The 23937-nt window shown below is 29.8% G+C and overlaps 1 protein-coding gene across 1 annotated transcript in view; it reads right to left on the bottom strand.

Moving 5' to 3' along the window:
- Positions 1 to 18843, bottom strand: part of LOC121120792 (uncharacterized) — a 62364-nt gene extending 43521 nt beyond the window's left edge. The window contains exon 1 of the mRNA XM_040715670.2: positions 18571 to 18843. The gene's annotated coding sequence lies outside the window, so the exon portion shown is untranslated. The remainder of the gene's footprint in view (positions 1 to 18570) is intronic.
- Between the last annotated feature and the right edge of the window lie 5094 nt (positions 18844 to 23937).

The raw sequence follows: 23937 nt of genomic DNA, 5'->3' as shown, positions 1-23937 counted from the left end.
ATTGTTTTACGAATGAATTGCTCTTAATGCTTTATTGGTTTTTTTTGCATAAGAAAGAATAAATCTAATTTATGTTTTGCTCTTGGAAAAAATAGAAAAATTTGGCAAATCTTTATTTCCATAGACTACTTTTCATTTTAGTCGTTACAAACCACGAGCTTTTAATCTTTCCTTCAAAAGTGAATAAATTCTACGAAAAAGAATTTCATCAAGTTATGACAATATATCAATTTTAATAGTAGAATATGAGATATAATTAATGGTTCATTTAACATTGTGGAAGTAAGAGAGTAAAATCAATTTCTGAGGCTTCATTTTTATGTTTGTAAATAAATTTATGATTTATATTAGAAAATTAATCCGAACAAAATGAATGAGTAACTTTTCAAAGGCTTTTAACGTCTTGTCTTGATTTGAATTATATACTCGTATATTTTCATTTACTTTCTGACATTGATGCAATATCATACTGAACGCATAATATGTAGGCTATTAAATAGTGACATCTTCATTCTATTATTTAACAACCATTCCACAAGAAATAGACAGATAAATATCTGAAAATAGTTTGTATCCCTTCAATTACGTTATATTGTCAGCAACTGTTTGAATGCACTATATTTAGTAACAGTAAGAATTTGATCACAGCTTGGCAGTATATAGTTCGAATTCTCTAGATCATTGATAACCACACTAATAAGATTAGAAATATCAACAGAAATACTTGTAAAATGTCATAAAGATACCGATTGGTTCATTAAAATCTAAAGACCTTGAATTTTAAGCATCAACAAGATACCATATAATTTACTAATGAACTATAGAATTTAAAAAAAATTAATACTATGAATAGATGTGTGTCTGAGCTCTCTTAATCATTAATGTAACCACCCTTAGAGGTAATGATAACTTTCAGGCGGCGGATGAAGGCCGGGCACCCATTAAAGATGTAGTCCTCTATCAGGGCGTCTTATTGCTGTATGAAAGTGGGTTCGAGGGCCTCGGTGTTTGTATGACGTACACTTCATTCCTTCCCCTCGATGTGCACCCATAAATGTAGTCTATGTGGTTAGTATCAGGGTTGTAGGGGTGCCAGAGTGTTACAAAAAGGAGTTCAAAAGAGTTTTGCTACGGAAGAGATGTGTTTAATTTATTACTGATATCAAAACTAGTCTCCCTACCCTCACACGGCTCTTTCTACACACTTTTTTTTATAAATCTCCGAAAATTCTGGTTTGGAACCCCAAGATCTCTTCCATGACCCTCATAGACTTGAGGGTATTGACCTGAGCGGGTTTCTTTAACTCATCCTGATCCAGTTTTCCCGTTTTTGACAGGCCCTTTCTTCCTCTCCAGTGTTACGGAATTGGTGACGGTGTAGAATTTTTCGACCACGTTCATGTGTCATTTTCTTAATTTGTACGTAATCTATAGAAGTCAGTTTTTTTTTGTTTGTGTTGTAAATAATTGTTTATGCATTAAATTATCGAAATATGAATTTAATTTGACCGCTCAATTTCTTATATTTGGGTTAGATGTACCCGTATACCATAAATGAATTAATCTTAATTTGGATTTTTTGTCAAGTGTAATGACGAGAGAGTCAAACATAGCGTCGAGCTCTTTTAAGATGTACATAAGTCATATTACATGCATTAATTTATTTATCTAAGTATGAGTACTCCGTCCATTAAGGCTTCCTTACCTACCAAATTGTGCAAGTATCAAGCATCTGAGAACTTTTTGAACACGCACACAATGCAGATATTGGATATTCTACTCGATATATCGGGTTTTCGACTTGTATCCGATTTATCAGCCTACGTCTAGAATATACTATTTTATAAAGTAAATTTTCCACTTTTCTACCTATAAGGTTGTTGATAAAAGGAATATCTTCATTTTATCTCCAACTTTTATTCTTGAAAGATAAAACAAAAGGCTTTATTGGGCTTTATAAGGGTATTGATATTTAGACATATGCAAAACTTTTTATAATTGTTGCCCAATTATCCATTTAATTCATAATACAGATACTAGCTTGGCAAGATATTATAAAAAAAACTGACAAAATATACACATTAAAGTATTATTTTACCAGGATAATATCATGATACTTACGACAATATCTGACAGGATTTAACATTGATTGTTATATTAATAACTTTTTAAAGATTACACTTACCTTTTTAAGATTTTAAATAAATTCTCAAAAGATAGTAATTGTGTAAGGTTTCGGTCTGAAAATCCTGCAACTGGATAGTTTCTATAATATATATATAATTCTGCTCAAATTTCAGCCAGCAGTTTTAATTTTGTTCCACAGTTTTTTACCACGGTTAGGACCTTAGAAAATTCTTATAAATAAATCATACTATACTGAACCTAAAAGAATGAGTCATGGACAGACTTTCAACCAAACTATCAATCCACAAATATATGAGAAAGTATACTCAGAATATCAACTGTTGATAATGCAGAAGCTGTTTTAAATCAAATTTAGTTGATACCAAGCAAACTAAATGTTTTTAATTAAATAATTAAACTCTGTGATAACTAGAATAGTGAAAAGTTGCAAATTTTCACTTGTCTAACACTTCGTTCTTAAAAATTAAATCCCTATTCTCCTGGTATTATTATTACCTTGGATTTTTTTTTTTTTGCATTATATGCAAGATGCTCGATTGCTGAAGCAGATTAAAATATATTTGTGTTTCAATATAGCTGCCGGATGGCTCTCTCATTCGTGTACTTTATTCCCATAATCGTTGGTCTTATGGGAAGAGTGACTGACACTGGTAGTCTGTCTAGCAATCCATTTATTTTATGTATACATATAAACTGATTTTAGTATGACTATTCGTTTTTATGTGTTGGAATAAATAAAAATATAGGCAGAGAAGATAAAAATACACAAACAGTCATATGTGTATCACTATATATACATATTGAAAAAAGGGAATCGATATCCTTAACACTCACAAAAAAAGTGTCTTGTTTTCCGAGACATATTTTCACTTTATTTCAATGCTTTATAAGAAATGTTACAAACACCCGATTTAATTCAAATATGCCCAATTATATTTGATAACTTGTTATCCACGAGAATCCAACTCCATAATGCCCTTCTCGTAGAAGACCTTGTCCCAGGTGGGAAAAAATTGGAAAAACAATTTTCACACAGGTCTGGACTGTAAGATCGATGCATTAGAACACCCAGAGCTTCTAGTGAGTCATCAAAGATACGTGCAGCCTGATGTTGTACTGATGATGTCTTGTTTTCTCCTATTCACCAATGCTGGCTGCTTTGGTTCGATTCCCAGCTTCAAAGGGCGCAGTTGTTCGGAAAAATATTCTTATTTGAGTTGTATTTTGTATTTATCCGTTGAATGGTGGATATATTTACAGTAAAGGATCAAGTAGTGAGGAGTATGTGAGAGAAAGATCTTACTCCAGAACGAATATTCCGGTATATATCAAGCATTTTTTTGTCACTTTCGATGATTTTTTCCCTTTCAGGAAGTAAAACGTAATATATGACGAATTTCTTCCTTTGATAACTCAATACTCCATAATTCACGACTGAACCGGACAAGCGCAATACTGCACCAAAAACGTTTGTATCATACACTCACAACTTTGCAATGCCTTATCATATGATCCAATGTGGCCAAACATTAACAAAATATATTTAGTAACAAAAATGGGGCGGTAAATATGAAATTACTTTTTCTCCAACCTAGATCTAGTGTTGTATTGTCCTAATTTATTTGTTCCAGTTCAGTCCTTTCTTAGAACTTGTATTTTAAACTGTCGGTATTTAGGCTGTCGGTACTAGAACTCGTTTATCAATGTAAAAATAATGTTGAGTTACGCCAATGGGGACCAAACTTTAAAATTTTGAAGGACTGAACTAAGACTGAATTGGAAGAGACTGCTAAATATGTAAAACACAACACTATTCAGATCATACCAAGATAGCTATTCATTAATATTAAAACTCAGTTACACTATCATATATATATACATATATGTGTAACTTATATTATTATATACCTAGAACTCAATGTTACCACTAAGAAAAATATTACAAAACAATAATGATAAGTAGTTAATAATTAATGTATATATTACATGAGTATTGAATATGGTTAATTAATTAATTTTGTGACACTTAAGTGAAACATCTATTCGCTGCTATATATGTTTGCTAAATATTAATTGATATAGCGGGTATGTTATCCTTGCAAATTTATCAATATATTACAAGTCTACGAAATGTTTTCTCATTTGAAACGTGTATTTTCATTTTCTGGACCTGTGACAATTCGACTTTAGTATTAAATTATAATTGAGTATTATAGAAAACAAAATAAATTTTGAGAAATTTAAATTTATCAATTTAATTGCAGGATTAAAAAGTTGTTGCCATATTAAATTGCAAAAAATAATAATATTCCATACACTTAAGCATGGGTATATGTAAGTAAAAATACGTATAACAGTATCATTAGGAAAAATGCATTCTCAATATTGCTTACTTTAAATGGGAAATGCCATAGATATTATACAAAAAAAAATGATACACTAATCTCATTAAAAATATTGTATTAAATCTTCAAATTGTGCATAAATATGTAACTTAATACACAAAAACATCACAACCACATTGATTGTATATTGCTATAATGTTGGATGTGTACTACAATAAACACTCCAAATACTAAAAGTAGCAAAAATACGTAGCTGCTTTATGTAACTATTAATATCTTAACTCAATTATAAATAAAGTATACAAATATATATATGATGGTTTTGGGTCATGCACAATATTTTCAAAATACAAAAACAGACTCAGTTCAGAGAGACCGTTCGTTGCGTGTCACATTACAAAAATAGATAGTGCATAATTTTTTGTGACTTTCTTGATTTTTTCCAGTTGATTCCATCCCCGACGACAACTCGTGCCTTGGTAACTTTGTGGTTTCCTGCATGGGTCTTTCAATAGTAGAAGTTAGTTCCGTCCATTGGCTTAACAATGTATGGCTTCGGTTTTCTTCGAGCTGTGTCTACCACAGAACACTGTTCAGAAGGCATATGTCTGCGTCCTTGTGAGCTCGTGTGATAGTAGAATGCTATCACCTTTGCAATCCTAAAAGTAACAAAATATGCCAGGAGGACTATATACGAAGTCTGCAAGCGACAAAAGGCGGGAAATGGGCCTTTTCATTCCTTATGTGGCTCAACAAAGCCAAAAAGTGGACTTGCCATTTCCTGACTGGTCTCAAGAGGTCTTTCAAAGCAAATCCTGGCGTCTCAATGGCTATTCATGGTTCGTGGAGATCTATTTGTAAGAGGAAGGTGGCTGGATCTATAGTTGACGACCCTACCTAGAAGTCATTCATCAAGGGAAGGCGTCATCTTCTTACCACGAAGATGAAGGACATCAGGTTGCTAAGAGGCAAGAATCTTTGCCAAATTTGAAAATCAAATCCAGGCATCATAAAGCTATTCATTGATGAGTCAAACTTCACATTGAACCCTTCTTACAAGCCAAATAATAACCTTTGGCAGGCAGAGGACAGAAGTAATGTTCCTCCTGTGATGAAGACCAAGATAATAATGTTTGGTTTAATCATCAGTAACGGGAATGTCATACCGGTTCACATTTTTGACAACCGTCTCAAATTGACTTCTATAGAGTACTTGAAACATCTTAAAAATGTCATAATCCCATGGATGGAATCCACATACGCTCCAGATACAAGATTCTTGTGGATTCAAGACTCAGTGCCTTGTCATGTTACCAAAACTGCCATGCATTACCTCGACAGCCACTATCAATTCGTCATCAAAGCTGATAAGTAGGCTTCCAATAGCCCTGAAATTAACCTGTGTTATTTTTAATTTGTTGTGAGAGATTAGATAGAAGGTAAACAACCATCCCCATAGCTCCTTGAGATCCTTGAAGCTCTCTCTGAAGAGGAACATGGCCCTCATCAACAAAAAAGATGTAATAAAGGCCTTCTTAGCCTCTAAGTCCTGTTTACAGTTGGTATTAAATGCTGAGGTGGACTCATATTGAATGAAAAAACAACTTATAGTTAAATTTCATTTTGTTTTAAAAAATCTATCTATTATTATTAAAACTTAGCAGAAAACATTGTACGGATACATTTGCCCACTTCTGTATATTGGTTATTGATCCATTTTTCTTATGCCTTAAAAATAATATTGTATTTGTATTTACAAATAATAAATATGTTAAACAATATTATTAAGCATTCGTACTATTTCCCACAAAACAGCTTCATTCCAGATCGTTTTGTAAACAAACTAATATATTATATGTAAACAATGCTTTTTTTTGTCACTCGCATATTTTAAGAAAATTTCTTATAATTTATTATTGCTAACATTATTGAATATACATAATAGAGACCACAAAACTGTTATCCTTCAATTCAAAATAATTGCTTAATACGGAGAAATTTCCGTTCTAAGTGATTTTTGACACTTGAACAGTTGATCGCAAATCTTTAATTAGTTTTTCCTGTTAAATCTAACTTTTAAGAGTTTTCAATTTGAAATTTTTCAAAACCCTTTTTTTTTTTTTTTTTTAATTTTCCTTTAATTAGCTAGATAGAGTTGCACTGATTCAGTATAAGTAAACATTATAGTATTACAATTACTCCATCTAAACTAGGAAACTTTTTGTGAAATCCATATACATCAAGTATTTTTATATATTTCTTTCTTTCTAGGAATCACCTGGGATCGAACGCAAATTGAGTTCAAGCCTTTTCTTGTGTATCTTTCAGGCAACTTTTGGTTATGAGAAAGTCAGTCATTGATTTAAAAGTTAATTTATTTACGCAAAATTTTATATTGATTTCAAATATGTGCTTATATTTGATCTGCGATTATCTAGTTCTAAGAAAATGCAATTTAATAGCTAAAAAACCAACATCTTTAAAAAAAATCTAATAAATATTGCAGAATAACTAGACCTTCCAGAATATCAAACTATTTAGAAGAAGAAAAAAATCCATTTTCATTTATACCAAAATAAGTTCCTTTAGCGTGAAAGCAATTGAAAGACCAAGACTTCATTTATTTTTTAACAGTACCCTTAAAATATGGTGGTTTTTTTATACTTTAATTGTATTTTCTCAGGTTTGGATGATCCTTTATCAAATATAAGCACATAAAACTTTATAAGAAAAATATTATGGGATATTTGTGATCACATTTTCAAGTGCTATTATAATTTTAAAGATTTTTTTTGTGGACTGGTATAAAACATATTTGTTTGCATTCATTTAAGTAGAAGTAGTATGGACAGTGCCGTCTACTTTATTTTAATCCGTTTAAAAACATTTTCCATCACTTCTAAAAGTTCAATAATATGCCGAAAAAAGAAATTCGTGACAACTAGCTTCTCTATCCTCGTCCTGATTCTAACTTGATTTAAGGCTCAATTACACTCAGTTATTCGTCTTGGAGAAAAAAATACCTGCAGCCAATCCCCAATTATAAAGTGTTTTACTATTATAATCAACCAAACACAAAATATGGTTTACCCATTTTGATACCGCCAGTAATGTTGCCGGGGAAAAGTATTTCGAAAAAGAACAAAAAACCTAAAATTCAAAAGTTGGTGAGATAAATTGAAATTATACAAGTTGTATCTATAAAAATGTTCTTCAATGATGTGCCTCTCAACTTTTCAACCAAAATGAGATATGAGAAATAGTTCAAAATTAAATTATCGTAATTTTCCAATTAAGCCATTCTTGTCAAATACTCCTTGTTTGAGAGTAGGGGAATCTCCTAACAAAATTCAATTTGATTTCAACAATTTATAGTTCCGAGCACTGATAAACGACACGAGTAGTTCAATCGACAGCTGACAAACAAAAAAGTTGTCCATTTTTATGTTTGTAATATATTTTGTGTTACTTGTATATGTTTTCCTATTTACTCTTCTTATTTGCTGCTATTGTGGAATTACAATAATATTCAGACACAACCTCGACGTATTTATCCTTCTAAAAATTAATGTGAAATGGTTGTTGCACTTTTGATAGATACTATAAGTCATATTTTTTCAAATAAAAAAGAGAAACAAGCAATGTACGCATTAAATAAGGCATTTACTTGCTTCCACTTGACAAAAAAAAGTGCACTTATTAATCTTCAACCGGCCTCTATTTAAAATGAAATTTTTTACTTTACAAGTACTCATTTTTTTTTTTGTATTATTTAAAATTATTATAGATTTTTTACTTTAAAAAAACTACAATAAAAAAATCACCTTGATATATAGTTTTTTATACTAGTCCAAAAAATAAAAAAAAACATTTTATACAATGATTTTTCCAATTCTGTGATGGTCAATCAACATTTATATATTGTCTTAAAGTAATTTACCATATAGTTTTGCAAGTGTTCTAAGATTCAAAATATTAGAGAAACCATGAACAGGTGTGTTCACCAAGGAAACTGGGTGAAGCTAGATTCCTAGACTGGCTCATAGTGACGTCGAGCTGGCAATAAAATTCCAGAAAAATTGCAAGTTGGGGTTGTGAGCGTCCATTCAATCCTTTATGCGATCCAGATAGGGGACCCCGGGCAGTTTCAAAAAATATATAAAGTAGTCGATCCGTGTTCTAATATATTACACATATAAGGTAGCTTCGATTGGATCAGGAGAATGGACGGACGGAGGGGTAGAGCAAAAAGGTGGTAGATAAGAGGAAAGAATACTATAAAATTATGTTTATGTTTTTTTACTTCACATTAATGCAGGGTTTTGTATTAATTTTTCGTTTTTTTTACATTGTCTCTTAACGATCAATCGGACTTTATAAAAAAAGGGATGAACGCTTACTTAACAGCTCTGTCTTTTTTTTATCCTTCGATTTTTTTTTACCTTGTATATTTGTGGTATCTCAGAGTATTTTTTATTCTTGTTGCCATAATTGTAATGTAAAAAAACACATAAGCAAATAGAAAAAAAAAAGAAATTGTTTATATTGTAAATTTTGAGTATATAAAAATTTTTTATATCAGTTTTCAATTTGTGTTTTTATCTTTGTTATAGTTGATAATCAATAATAGTTTATAAGAACCTACAACATGGAAACCAAAAGTGAACTTATTGAAATATGATATTTTTGATGTTTCGTAATACATAAAGTAATAAAATCATTTTAGTAAATTATAAAACTAAAATATATGTATATTTCCAAATTCCTTGAATATTTAAAAAGCAAGAAGCTATTTTACAATTATTATATCATCGTCTATCAGTACATAAAACAGTTGAAATCTCAAAGACATATTTTACTTTGTAGTGAAGATATACACTTAAAAAGGGATTATGAAATCTAAAAAAACTACTTATAAAATTAGTACAAATCATAATGGGGATACTATCAAAATATTTTTCTTGTTTAGTACATACATATTATTATAACGGAGTAAAAGTATAAGCAGTGATAAATATAAGAATTTAAAAAGGAAATGAAGGCAATAACTGACTTACTAAATAAAAAGGAGAGTTTTTATGTGAAAATAAAAGTAATGACAGGATGTACATAAAGTTTAAAAAAAATGTACGACGTTCTAAAAATTATATTGTACAATTTCTCAATTCCAGTAGGTTTCTACATCGTTTGAATTGTACATTGAATCTTCACATAGTTCTCACAATCTTCTTTTTCTACCTAAAAAGATTGTGTTACAAGAAATGTTTGTTGTATATGGACGGAAATTACTAACAGAAGGAAATTAAATGAATATTTCAGAAAGACTGAGAGGTGCTACAAAGATCACAATCATAAATATGTCAGTCACATAGGTTCTATGAAGGATAAATATTTGGGATCATGCAAAGTCTTTATTTTTAAAATAAATAAATTTAGTCCGTGCCATTGGATCGTTAACGCAAATCCAGTTTTATCGAGAATAGGGTGTGAGCTAAAGACAGAATGTGAGGTAATTTTATCTTAAATATGTAAATAATGTACGTTCACTTTATTTTTATAGTTTACAAAACACTTCATTGAAGAAAAAAATATATAAATAAAATACAAGAAAAACTTACAGATATTTTCGCATGATCGTTATACAGCTGCAATATTTTCAAATAATTGTTGTCTGCATTTCCTACGTTGCAAAATCATCAAGGATACTATTTAAATCTAACCATTTTAATGTGTCGTCTTCAATTGTTAGCAAATCTACTGATTTTAATTAATTTTGTCTCATTGATTTATTAAAGAAAATTAAAAGAAGATTTAATTTCATATTTTATGTTTCATGTTTTGTTCAAGCTGAGGTGGACATTTTATAAGTATTTTCATATCTTGATTCATTTTTGTGACACTTTCTTCCTCCAATGGTTCTTCTTCCACTCTGTCAGAATCTTTACTATTAAATGCTTTAAATATTATTTCCACCATTTTATAGTGCTGTTCATCTCTTCTGATGGACTCTTCAGGAGCTCACTTTTGTTCCTCCATCAAGATCGTCATCATTCTCATGGTCGTATCATCCTTCTTATTTTTATTGACCAATGTTAGATTTCCTTCTATCATTTTGACCTTCTCTATCAAACCTCGATTTTCTTCTTCATATTTACCCTTCGTTGGCATTCTGGAATCTTTCCGTCAACTCGATTTTCACAATCCTACTAATTGAGCAATGTTGTGTTTAGAACGATCTAATAAATACAGTTCAAATACTTAGAACAGACTGACTCTTTATTTCATATATTAATATATATTTATACACACTTCTAATTTACAGGTTGATACTTATATTATATCAAAATATTACTTTTTTTTGTGAATTTCGTTTTTATTGTAAGTTCATTACACGCAGAAAAAAGAACAACTCATTTTGTTTCTGTAGGTTATCATATACATTTGATTCTTAAGAGGCCTCATTAAAGGAAATTGACTGGTTGAATTGTTTTTCGGTGACAGTAACTACCCTCATCACATCAATAGCATCAAAATCTTTTTGTCTACATTCCAAGGTTTTCATCCATCTTCAGTCTTTGGTTTCTCTAGTCGTTGAGAAAGTATATTTATCATTTTTACTCAATATTATTTTTTTAACTTCTTACGTGCAAACTGCTCCATAGAGAAGGCATAAAAAAATTTAATACGCGAGTGTTAGCAATGCTAGCTTTTTTTATACGAAGCAACCATTTTTTCGTCTCACACGAGTTTAAATCAGAGTCTGGAAATCTTAATACAACTTTATTAAACAAGGATGGTCTGAAAAGTTTCCAATTTTCACCTAAAGCAAGTCACATATATCTATTATTTGTTTGACAGTGGGTCATCAAAGTTTTAGCCCTTTTGAGCTTTTAGTTGTCATGTAAACAGAGCCTTGAGCAAGTAGATGAGTGTTTCTGTAAAAATGGGTAAAATCATGTATCGCTCTGTTGGTGCATATTTTTTTATATATTCACCGTATTTGCAAATGTCTCCAGAAGTACATTTTCTACGATTATTTGGTAGAATTTTTCAACTATTATTGTATGCTTAATATTGATTCCCTTCAAATCACCAGGATAACTCAGTATAATATTATTTCCTGTTTTAGATTATTCTTCACTTGAAATTTAGGATATCTTAGAAAGAAATCCAATTCTCTTACCCTATAGTCATACCACAATTCTGGAGATCATTAAATATAAAATATAAGCTTAAAATATTATTTCATTATGAAACATTCATAACTTATAATTGGAATTTAACTTGTGTAACTTTATTCAGAGAGTCTATGTGAATTCATATGTTCTGCGTAGCTTAATAGACTACACGTCATAGAAAAAATATTCTGCTGAACTCCATTTGTGTAGGCTTGCACCCCAATTTTTCATAGAAAAACACATATAAATCATGTATATGGACTTCAAAGAAGATTTCCAGGTGAAATGGAGTAATTGTAAAACTATAATGTTTTACTTATACGTAATCAGTGCAACTCCAGTTGAACAATTCAAGGACATTAGAAAAACGAACACCTTGTACACATGAGAAAACTAATTTAGGATTTTAAAAAAATTAAAGGGAATTTACGAGTATGAGAAAATTCCACTTATTCCTTTTTTATCTTATGGTAAGAAAAAAATTGAAAATACCATACCGATCAATCCATCAAATAGTGTTCAAATGTTTATCATAGATTTATCAAACTGTTATTTTGGCTCTCATCCATTATATGATGTAAATAAATTTACGAAAGCAAATATTTGCTTACATGCTACAAACAATTTGTTTCAATATCCAAATCAATTTAAGTAATTGGCAGTATGTAAACACATATCCAAAAAGTATATGTACAATATGTTATGCCATGTACATATTCCAACTAATACCAGTTGAATCCTTAGCCAACAAATAAATGAGATAGAAATCTTTAAAAGAGAAAAATTATAATTTCCGGACGAACGAGAAATGCTATGATTGAAACTTAATTTGATGTTTCACATATTTAACTGTATTTCTTTAGATATACATTATAAGTTATTGCAATCAGTGACATCAACAATTAGTAGATACATTATTAGATAAATGATAATTAATAAACTTGGTTTGGGTTTTTTATTTCATGAAAAAAAAAAAAAAAAATCCTCCGTTACATAGTTTAGTCAAATAACCTTTTTAGAAGATAAATCCTTAAATAAATTATTTAACCGCTGACCAAAGCAAACAATCCATAATTTTTTGAGGGGGGAAGAGCTACAGCTTCTCCAATCCAAACATTACTCTTGTAAAGTTTTGAAGGACGTATTAAAGAGTCCTTCAACGTTACCCTGTCTATGGCAGAGTGGATTGTGATGACATGCCCTCTACGATTAACTATTTTAAGATAGGTTTTATTATGGTAGCAAAGTTTAGCGAGTGTTATATGCTGCCTTCTCAAATAGATCCAAGATTCCCTTAGCCCTAGACAGACTCGTAGTTCGAACTTGGACCAGTCTTTGACAAAAAAGGAGTAGAACTAAGACTATTATATATAAAATATTGATATTGTTTATAATCACTCTGTGAGATCAATTGGAATTTTTTTAGGGAGATATTAATTAGGGCTCGCTTGTCAATTCTCTCTCCTTCTTGTATTATTAATATTTTTTATTTCTTTTAGAACAGCTCATAGTCTTTTTAGACACAAATAATTTATATCATCATTTAGTTTGTAAAATACTTTTAGACCTCATTCTCCCATATCCAAATTAAATTTGTTAAAGTATTGAATATACTTAAATAAAGACTCAAAGGGGTATTATATTGAAGAATATTTTTTTTTGCTTGTTATTCTTGGAGTTTTATCAGTATTCATGTAAGACATCTATATTATTAAATCAAAGCCTATAACTCCATTTTGTTACTATTTTTGAGAAATACCACCTCTTTTCAAAACATATTTCTGTAAAATAAACAAAAACAGCAAAATATCTCATATCATCTAAATAAATCATAATTTATAATTATCTTAAGATTTAAATAAGAACCGTACATTAAGCAATGAGGAAATTTCTAATAATATTTAATCAATAAATATAAACTTATTATCTTATCAGTGCACTCCTTTCAGCTCTAAAGCCAGGAAATTATTTTACAAAGGCGGCATGAACTAGTTGCTGAAAACTGTTTCTATACGCCCTTTAATGTATATGTATATTTGAACTACTGTAATTTTATATATTTACACTTCTTGATTGTTTAAGGCAGTTTATTAGCAATAGTTAATACTAATATAATTTAAAATATTAATTTAAACTATTATGTAGTCCATACCTAAAGGATAGAAGGGCTTTATGAAAAGCCGGCTAGCAGAAGGCATTCCAAGATCCCTTAAAGTGGCTATCGAAATAGCCAAGTAAAACCAAATAAACTTTGCTGCCTTGCTAATCGATTTTGAAAGAGCCTTTGATTCCATTAGTCATGAATTCATAATAATCCATTATACAGTAGTGGTCTTCCTCCTACATTCATCAGTATGCTATCTTGTGTCCTAAGAGACTCTTTCTTAAGACTTGATTTCACAAATGCGTTGTTTCTGATTACCATTAACGATATTTATTGAAGAATCGATCGATTAATCTCGTGAAAGGCCTACAAATTTATGATAGGTTATGATAGATTAATATGCAAATGATCTCACAATTTTTACAACAGGATCACAAAATGATATACAAATATCTTGAATAAATGTTATAGATGAGCTTGCTGAGTTTGAAGGAACATCAGGATTGAAATTAAACATAACTAAAAAAGAATTAGTCACTTCTCTAAAAAACAAGCTTGAAACGTCATTTCCCAAATTTCGGCACGCATACTCATGTATTCTCCTTAGCATTGTGGTTTTGCTGATATCCAAAGAATATGCAATTAAAGAGAATAACGAAAAAATTGTGGAGACAGAGACAAAGGAAGCCAACAGATATATTTCGCTGAATATTACAAAATTAAAAAAACTCCAAATCTGGGACAAATTGGTCGATCCAAAAATTGCATCAATACATGAAATATACACCATTTTACAAAAAAGACAACAACAACATGCAAGATAATATACTACTCCAAGATATTCTTTGTCTGGTTCAGTGGAAAGGAAAAAAAATCATGACCGAAATAAAAAGGAAATCACAACCAAGCTTGTTGGTGGCAAAACGCTGTAAGAAACTTAATATGGAAGAAGAAGCAATCAATCCAAAAATAATACACTCAAACATCTTTACAACATGGTCACATAAGGGGTTTTGGTACAGGCTGGTGACATCCTCCATATACACCAGAAAGTCAAATAAAACGGAACGTGGGTATTATTCTGTGAAGAAGCAGTAGAATTTTCGTTCCACCTATTTTATTTCTCTGATCCAGTGAAACCTCTATTGATTATGGTGCAGAATATAATTACCAATAGGCTTGACATCGCTCTAAAAGTGTCAAACTAGCTCATTGCTCTTAAATTGAGGAGGAGAGAATGATTTAGAAGTCGAAGCAATATTTGCAAAGACACTCACTATTAGCTTGTAGAACAAAAATGACTCCTCTTCCTGAAGGTCTTAACATTTAATCGCAAGATATATTGTAATAGAGGACTTTTAAACAGGAAAAATTATATATTTTAATTTATAATGTGGGATTGTTACCCCATCCTTTCAATAACTTTGGAATATTTGATGCTTAAAAAAAATAATTTTAAGTTTCAATCACATCAAATTAGTAACTTTGATATTTGACATGCGTAAAAGTTCCCTGTATTCAACATATAATAAAATTGGGTTTAAATTTGTTTTGGTTTATTTTAAAACTAATTTATTGTGATAAAATTATATATTTCACAGTTTTTCTTTCTGTTTTCACCTCAAAAAATGTTTTATATACATAACAAAAAAGTTTTATTCTAATTTATCATTACTTTGATAGCGACACTTTTAAAGGTGTGAATTAACTAGTACACTTTTGTTCTTATTCAACTATAAAAAAGCTATTAATTCATCATTTTGTTTGAAAAATACAATTGAAATATTTTTGTAGGTAAGTATTATATAAACATGGGTCTATATTTCGGCTGGTATAGTGGTATTTCAACATTGTGGATGTTTTGCATATAGGTACTCAAATGTAAGTTCATTTAATAGCCTACCTGTATCATCATTAATAATATATTTCTTATAGTTCAAATGATTCATTTTCAATCCAAATGTATGAATGATAAAAATATTATAAAGATATCATTTGGGTTTTAGTTTGTCATGTTGATGGCTATGGCATTTAATATATTTATAACAAACTTACAAAATATAAGTATATCTTCAATTCCGATCATATGCCAGTTAACTTTTGTAGTCGACTTACATGTATAAGTCGGCCGAAGCTGTCGTTTATTAACTATTGTTTAAATCCTTAAAAGTCTAGATTCTATTTTGTCAACAAAAAGAAGATTTAAATATTTAATAACTCAAATATTAAAGCCCTCAACGTTTTGGATGTGGCCATTTTCGATCATTATTGATCATTTCTTATATAAAAGCTAATAAACATACCCAAATCCTATGTGAGGACACATCAGTCATCAATAAATTAAAACTGAATCAACATCTCACAAAATATTGAAAGATAAATTATAGTATATCATTTCTCGGAAACTTTGTTGTGAAATTCTTTTTGATACAGAGATTAGAGAAATTTTTTATCGGCCAAATTAGCTATATTTGGGGTTTTGTGAGTTTATTTTATAGGGTTTGTCAATTTATAAGCATTATAGCTATGTTGTATAACCTGTCAAATTTACAATAATTCCAAAGATTGTTGTAACATTTTTAGTAAATATTTAAATAATACCAGTAATTATTTTTCTCTGATAACATAAAGTTGATTGACATAAATGGATTAACTATTTTACTTTAACTTTACTAAATGATCGTTTTATATAAAAAAAAGACTAAAAATAAATGATTATTTAGAGTGGCAGCTCACAAAGATTGATTAAGTTAGCTTAATATTTGGCATAGTTTTATTACTGGATGTACAAGACAACTTATATCTATTGATGGAATGATCAATAGTGACCAAAACTAATCAATATATGAATTACTTTACTTTGTGAGAGTAGACTTTCGAGTGATATTTTCTAATATGTCACGCTACAAACAAATTGAAGATATTTTTTAAATTATTTAATTGATTTTTTTATCATAGCCTGAAAAATATCTACATATCAAATATATATATATATACTTGCTATTTATAGATTTAACGCCAAATCGCCTTATTGGCATTAATAGAATGGCTAATTTGTATTTTCATCCAAATTTGATATTATTACCAAAAAGCTGGTAAATATACAGTCAACATATGCAGGCCGTTTTTACCGTGAGTGATGCCAATGGGAACTATAAAATTACTACATTTACTACTGTTTAAATATTTTTTTAAACAAATATCTGTGCTTTAATGACATAAGTTTGTTTACAAGAAGTTTACGGCACTAGTATTATTATTTTTGTAAATGTTTAAAATGTTTTAAAATCAATGACAGAGCATAATTCAAGTACTTATAGGTAAAATGAACGCCAAAACAGGCCTTCAAATCCATATGAGAACATAATTTGCGTTTAAAATTAATTTGTACATTATAGTTGTTTAAAATATGTATCACTAATCTAACATATTTGATTTGACATAAGTCGCTAGAAATATATCAAAAAGTATTTCTTCCAAAATACAGTGGGACCTCTTTTCCTGGATTATCAAGCCTTACGCTATGAGATTATAACAGTTGATGATATTAATAAACAACCATCCTCATTCTTTGTACGAGTTAAGTTTAGTTTTCCTCTATAAAAATTCTCAAATTTGAAATGTATTATGAGCAACAGTTAGAAAGTAGTGTTAATAGTCTATGTGGTTATTATATGAATCTTGTAGACTTACCTAAGCCCTGGCATAAGATAATTCAAGGCTCGTTGCTCCACATAAACGATGACATTGGTTCACAGCACAACCTCAAATATCAGCAAATCCTATTTTTTTACGACGCTCCATACAAAGACTTTTGGAGAACTTTTAATTCTACAATTCATACCTTTGTTGATTGTCTTCATTTTAGGATTTGAAAGGGAGACATATCATTGAATGTCAACGGGCAAGAAAACATCGAATCGAATTTAACAAGAGAAATGATATATTTTGAAGTATCAAATAGTAGGACTTCTTCTGATAATTTAAAAGCATTGAATTTGGCTTTATCTAATGCCAAATCCCTTATCGCAAACCCGTTATGCAGCTATCAACCACTCGAAGTTCAAGAATTGGAAACAATATTTTATACAATATCTTCTGCAGGCTGATACTTGGCCTTCTCGTTGAGGATTTCAAATATGTTGGGTTATGGATGGAAATATGGGCAGATTTGGAACGATACTACCGAAGATATCAGGAAAGTATTTGAACAATTTGAAAGAAATCATTAAATCATATGAAACATTCGGGAAGTAATTGTTTTGAATATGAATTTTAGACTCTAGACTGTTTTATTTTTTATTTGTTTTATTATTTATCATCGTTTTAGTCGTCATATTTTATCTTTATTTGAATTATTACATCTAATCCTGTTTTATTAATTAGTACGCACTCAGAGGTTGTTCGGGACGCGAATAATTTTAAACTAAAATGTATATTTCTGTTACTTATAACACAATTTCTCTACCTACGTATTTTATATTAAATAATGTAAGTGTTTATGGCGTATAATAATAATAATAAAAGTTTGAGTATTACTGTTATAAATTATCCATTAAAATAATATTATGTAAAAGTGCTTTGAACATAATTGATAATTTATTTGCCAATATTATGGTTTTTATGGTATAATGCTGCTGAACTGGTCAAATTTTCATATATATCTCTGGTCGTAAATCTCTAAGCTAATATCAAAAATGTAATATTTTCATAGAAATATGAAGACTTCTTCGCCCTATAGTATACTTTTTTTGGAAGATTCTCAAGACGTTCATATATTATTAACAACGCTTACCTGTCTAAATGGAATTGTTCATATCAAAACTTTTCAAATGTCAAATAATGTTCCTCTTCTGTCAAAAAGTGTGATCCTGCCAGGGGTTGTATAGACACTGAAAAATTGTTACTTTCAAAATATGTAACATATATATTTTGTTAAAAATAGATAGCACATATAATTTCCCTGATGATATAAAAAGGAATGTTTGAAAAGATACTTTGCACTATGTAGAAATAGAGAAAAAATCCTAAAAACAACTTAGTTTTGTTCCAAAGACGCGGAAAGAGTAAAAGAAGAAAAAAGTGCAGCTCTGTTTTTCGCTTTCATGAAACATCTTCTTCTCTCTTTCTCTACTCAAAATGTAGGTATCGTTCCTTGAATTAATTGTATATTCTACAACGCCTCATTTTTTGAAAATGTTTGTGGGTTCAATTACGTTGCTGGAGAGGATTTCCCCCTACATCTTGTTTTCCACACTTGTTGAACGTTAAAAATTGTCTGTTTTTAATCTTCTGAACTTTGCTCTTATTTAAATTCCATTTATAATTTAATTTAAAAAAACTATATAATTCTTCATTGATATTTATTTACGAACGTTGGAGTTCACTTCGCTTTTTATAAATATTAAGTAAATTAATTGTTTCTAGACTAGTATTTCCCTTGATCGCAACGAGACTGTAATTGAGGGTAGAATTGATATTATTAAATTAAAACAATCAGATTCAGGTTTTAATTTTTTAATTTGATAACTGGTTAGTGAGAATATTGCATTAAAAAAAAAATACAGCAATTTTCTTCCGTTTGCACCTCGAGTGCTCTTCATTTTGTCTGTAAGGACATATCTTTTGTTGAGGCGGCATGACTTCATGATCAAGTCAGTGTTTATGGACCTAAAGACTGTTGCACGGCTAACTTGGGGCTTTTTGGTATCTTTTTAATTAAATGGTACAGATGTGTAATATCACATATTCACCTTTATAGCTATTTACCATGGATTTGTACCTGTATAAATAAGGTCTGATAGTACATAAACTCTCTCTATAAACATATCAAAACTTGTATTTTTTTAATAGTAAATTGAAGGTGCCAATTCATGACGAATATGTTTTAAAAATTGAAAACTTATCGGACGAAAGAATGGATAATATCTTATGAAGAATATTGTTTTTCCATTTTTTGTAATGAAAAAGAACTCGTAGTTCATCACTAAATAATCTATAACCTATTACTTGCTATAGCATCACCATACATAAAAAACACTGTAGTTTTGATGGAATCAAGAAAAGACCACTCAAATCTAATTTCTGATACGTTTTACAATTTTTTTAAATTAAATATGCTCCCTTGACACTGGTGAACCGATTGACAGCTCTTTTCGAAGAAGGCTGGAGTACCACGCTGTCGAGATCGTTTGTTATAAAGGATGCCATTTCTACGAATTTTTGGTTGTTATTTTATACCTTAAGTGTAAAAAGATGCCAATTTAACAATAAAGTTTTTGTGAAAAATTCCTTGAACTTTCTAGTTTCGGATATCTTTGAAAAGAATGAAGAATGGAACCTACCGTTCAAATTTGGATTTGGTAGTCTCTTTGTGGTGTACACCTCTCCCATCAAATCTAAAAGCAGGACGGGCTACAGAGATGGAATCATTGCAGTGAGACTTGTGTAGAGTAACAAGGAGACCATGTTGAAAAATAAATATTTACAAAAAAAAAAAAAAAAAAAAAATCACAAACATACTCACATTAACTCCCTCAAACGACTGTTACATAACAACTGCAGTCAAAAATGACTGAAACTATTTTGAGTGACTGTCAACAGATCTTAAATAGATGTGACTATCTTTTTTTACGGGTGCTGTTACCTACACGTTGCGTTGAGAAACTTTTTAGACCACCGTCGTAACATACTTTTTTATTCTTCTTTATGTATAAAAATATGCGTAAGGATACATTTCATTTTTTTTTACACATACTTTTTTTTATCTTTTTATATTAAAGTAGTTTGGGAATATGTGTACAAAATCTGAGACTTGTAGCTCAATTTTTTATTAAAAAAGAAAATTATTTTCGATACAATGAGTTGTTATCAGTTTCTATCTAACTAAGACAGCAATTTTTTAAATTTATTTTCAGGTACACTATATTGCTATTTTACTTACTATAATAAAAATAGTCAAAGAATATGTTTACAAATTTGGAGACATAAACATCATTGTTTTTTTTTAAAATTCACCTTTTCAATAGATGAAATTCTTGAAATGAGTATATAATTTTTGAGTCTTGGCCCTAATTACCTAAGGAATTTGTCATTTATGGCCTATGTAACTATAATAAATTTGGATTTTTAGGTAAAAGACAAAACATCTGTTGCATAGAAATAATTATTTCTCTTCGTCTATTTATATTTTTTCTGAACCCTTCTTTTACATTTCGAGGGATTAATAACCGGCATAATGTAACATGATAATTGTTTTTCCTATTCCAGCATTGAGTCTCAGGTTCGAGCTAATTGAAAAAAAAAATCGTTCAACAACCTTCGGAGTCAGTTAAATACAATAAAACAATATGCAAAGACTCAACTTCAGAGTTCTCATACGATGATAATTCTGAAATCCTACCATCCAGCTTTTAAAATCATTTTTTTATTTGGTTAATTTATTTATGTATAAATTCGAGTCATCTAAGAAAATTGAATTAAAATAAAAAAAAAAATATATCAAAGTTTTATTTTTATACCTCCATATTATGTTTTTATACATCAATCATACGTATAATTTTAGCCAACATGTGTTTCATTTATATATATTTCGTCTTCTTGACTCTGTCTCTTTCAAATTTTAAGAGATAAATTTCTGATTTTACATATTTGACTTCTTTATTTCGTTTAAAGGACCTTCTTTTTGGTAAAGGCATCAATACTTAGCAATTGGTAATAGGATTGTATCGTCAAACGATTGTAGTTTGCAAATATGCAAGAATATTAAACGAAGATGCATTGATAAAATAATGATTTAACTTTGTTTCAAACAATAAAACGTTTTTACAAGACTGTATCGTTCTAAAAGTCTCCCATACTGGTTGGATGAACACCAAATTCCATAATTCTTTATGGAACAACGTAGCTCGGAAGAGAACACGATTGGTATTGAGCTATTCTCTTGAACAAAATTTTTCTAGGTTCGTTTTACGGCCTCTAGAACCAAGAGTATTTGACATTGCTCGGAATCATTAGGCGGCGAAACATGCTGAGCTTAAGCTGCACAGACGCACTACTACATTGTTATTTCATCGATCAAGTAGTCATTCAGTTCTAATATATAAATAGCACATTCAAAGAGGAAGTATCGACAAGAAGACACACTTTGTTAAATTAATGTAGATTATAGGGCTCTTCAGGTTACTAACAATAACAAAACTTGCACGCTAAAAGGACACTTTGTATTTACAACTTCATGCATTAACTATTCAATACTTGAAGTAAAAAGTTATCGCTTTATTTTGACAATAAAATTTACATATTTAGGCTTATTCCATATTTTTAATTGTTTCTATTGATTATGTGAATATATAACCCGAAGTTAATGCGTATATACAGATATATGAATAGACATTATAGTTAAAAAATTTAGCTTTGGGGTTGAAGTACATCAAAATTCAAGGTTGGTACATATAAAAGTAAAGTCTGAATAAAAATACAAAATTCAATTAGTTTGTAAAAATAGAGTAAAGTTCATATCACAATGTAAAATTAAAATTTCTGCGACACATTAAAAAAAAAAAAAAAAAACAACTGAGAAATTAAAAACATAATATGGAATTGTTATTCTTTTTTTAAATTTCCCTTATAATATTTTTATTGTTTTGTAAATTATTTTATCTCTTTCCCAGCCATCGTCAAAGAATCTTCCTATTCCAGGTAAGTTATTTTAAGGAATAAAGCTGCATAGCACGCTGGAGCTACCAGTAATATACTCCTCAATTCGTAGGCCTGTAGCGGTTCGTAAATTGTCATCTTCTGTACAATAAGAATCTTTGCATTGCCAATGGCGAACTCTATTGCTTAGCATCGGAGGTAGTCCCGTGCCCTCCGAGTCTAAAAAGGATAAAAGCCTTCGAAGCATTCGATGTGCATTTTGAGAGGTCTTTCAGGTTAAACGTTATAAAACGCTTTAAAATGATGACCGTTTGGTATTTTACAAACAAATGGATTGTCTAATTGAAGATATTGCCATCGACATTTTCAATGTCTATAATGCCGCAATGAGCCGTTGGAACCATCACTTTGCTGTCGCATTCGATACTGTATTGGGTACATAAACAACACAATTTCTTTGGCAGTCTGCTCCGCCTTTTCACCTTGCCTGTAGTGATACTGAAGAATGTAACGAATTTTCTATTTTTTTACTTACGTTTTCAAACGCTGTATCACACAACTGACTTCACCAAATTCAAAATTGTAAATTAACTTTTTTGAAAGGTATGCTTAACCTTCATCATACTTTAGCTTTTTTTGATGCAATATATTAATTATGAGAAATAGCTCAACAAAGATATCTAGCGAAAACCATTCAGAATTTTTTACATAAACTAATATGTACTTTGACTCCTATGGCAATTTTTAGCTCAAAAATAGCTATTTTAATAATTTAATGCTAACATACATTTAATTGGTTCAATAATTTTTTCAAAGCCTTTGCTCCTAGAGATACATCAGTTTATTCTATTAAAGCCATTACATATAGTTTCCCTATTTGTGTTCTTATATCTATTTTTTTTTTCTGAGAAACAAACATTTCTAAATGAGGGTTTTTCAATTTTTGGAAAACCAATTTGAGAATTTAATTATCCATTAAAATTATAAGATAAGATCTAAATAATTAATACTGGGAAATTTAACTAGTTTATTGTATACTAGGGGGAGTATCTGGCATTGTTCAAAGTAATAATGCGTCGAACAAAAAAAAAATTGCTTTAATAATATAAAAATAACTCCCCAAGAAGTGTTCAGTGTTACTCACCATTTTTTATGAGCATACTTACCCGTAATTACTTAATACTTAGATTTTTTTCCTCAAGAATGAAAGAATAATATTTATGACTAAATATGACGTTATGACAGATGAACTAGAGAGTACTTTAGTTTCTAGAGTGCTACCTGGTCGAGTCATAGTGGAAGGTTCGGATATACCAGATATACTACATTGGTACATCTATACTCTAATAGATCTATTCTACAACTTAGTATCTTATTTATAAACAACAGATTAAAATCAGGTTAATATATACATATTAAATTTAATAACATACAGTTATACATAGTTATGTCTTGAATTATAAGCCTATGATGTGCATTTCGCAGATTGCGTAATTGTTATTGG

The sequence above is a fragment of the Lepeophtheirus salmonis genome, chromosome 6, assembly GCF_016086655.4.
Source record: "Lepeophtheirus salmonis chromosome 6, UVic_Lsal_1.4, whole genome shotgun sequence".
Lineage (NCBI taxonomy): Eukaryota > Metazoa > Arthropoda > Copepoda > Siphonostomatoida > Caligidae > Lepeophtheirus > Lepeophtheirus salmonis.
Note: the sequence above shows the minus strand (reverse complement) of the source record. Positions and strands in the feature narration are given on the sequence as shown.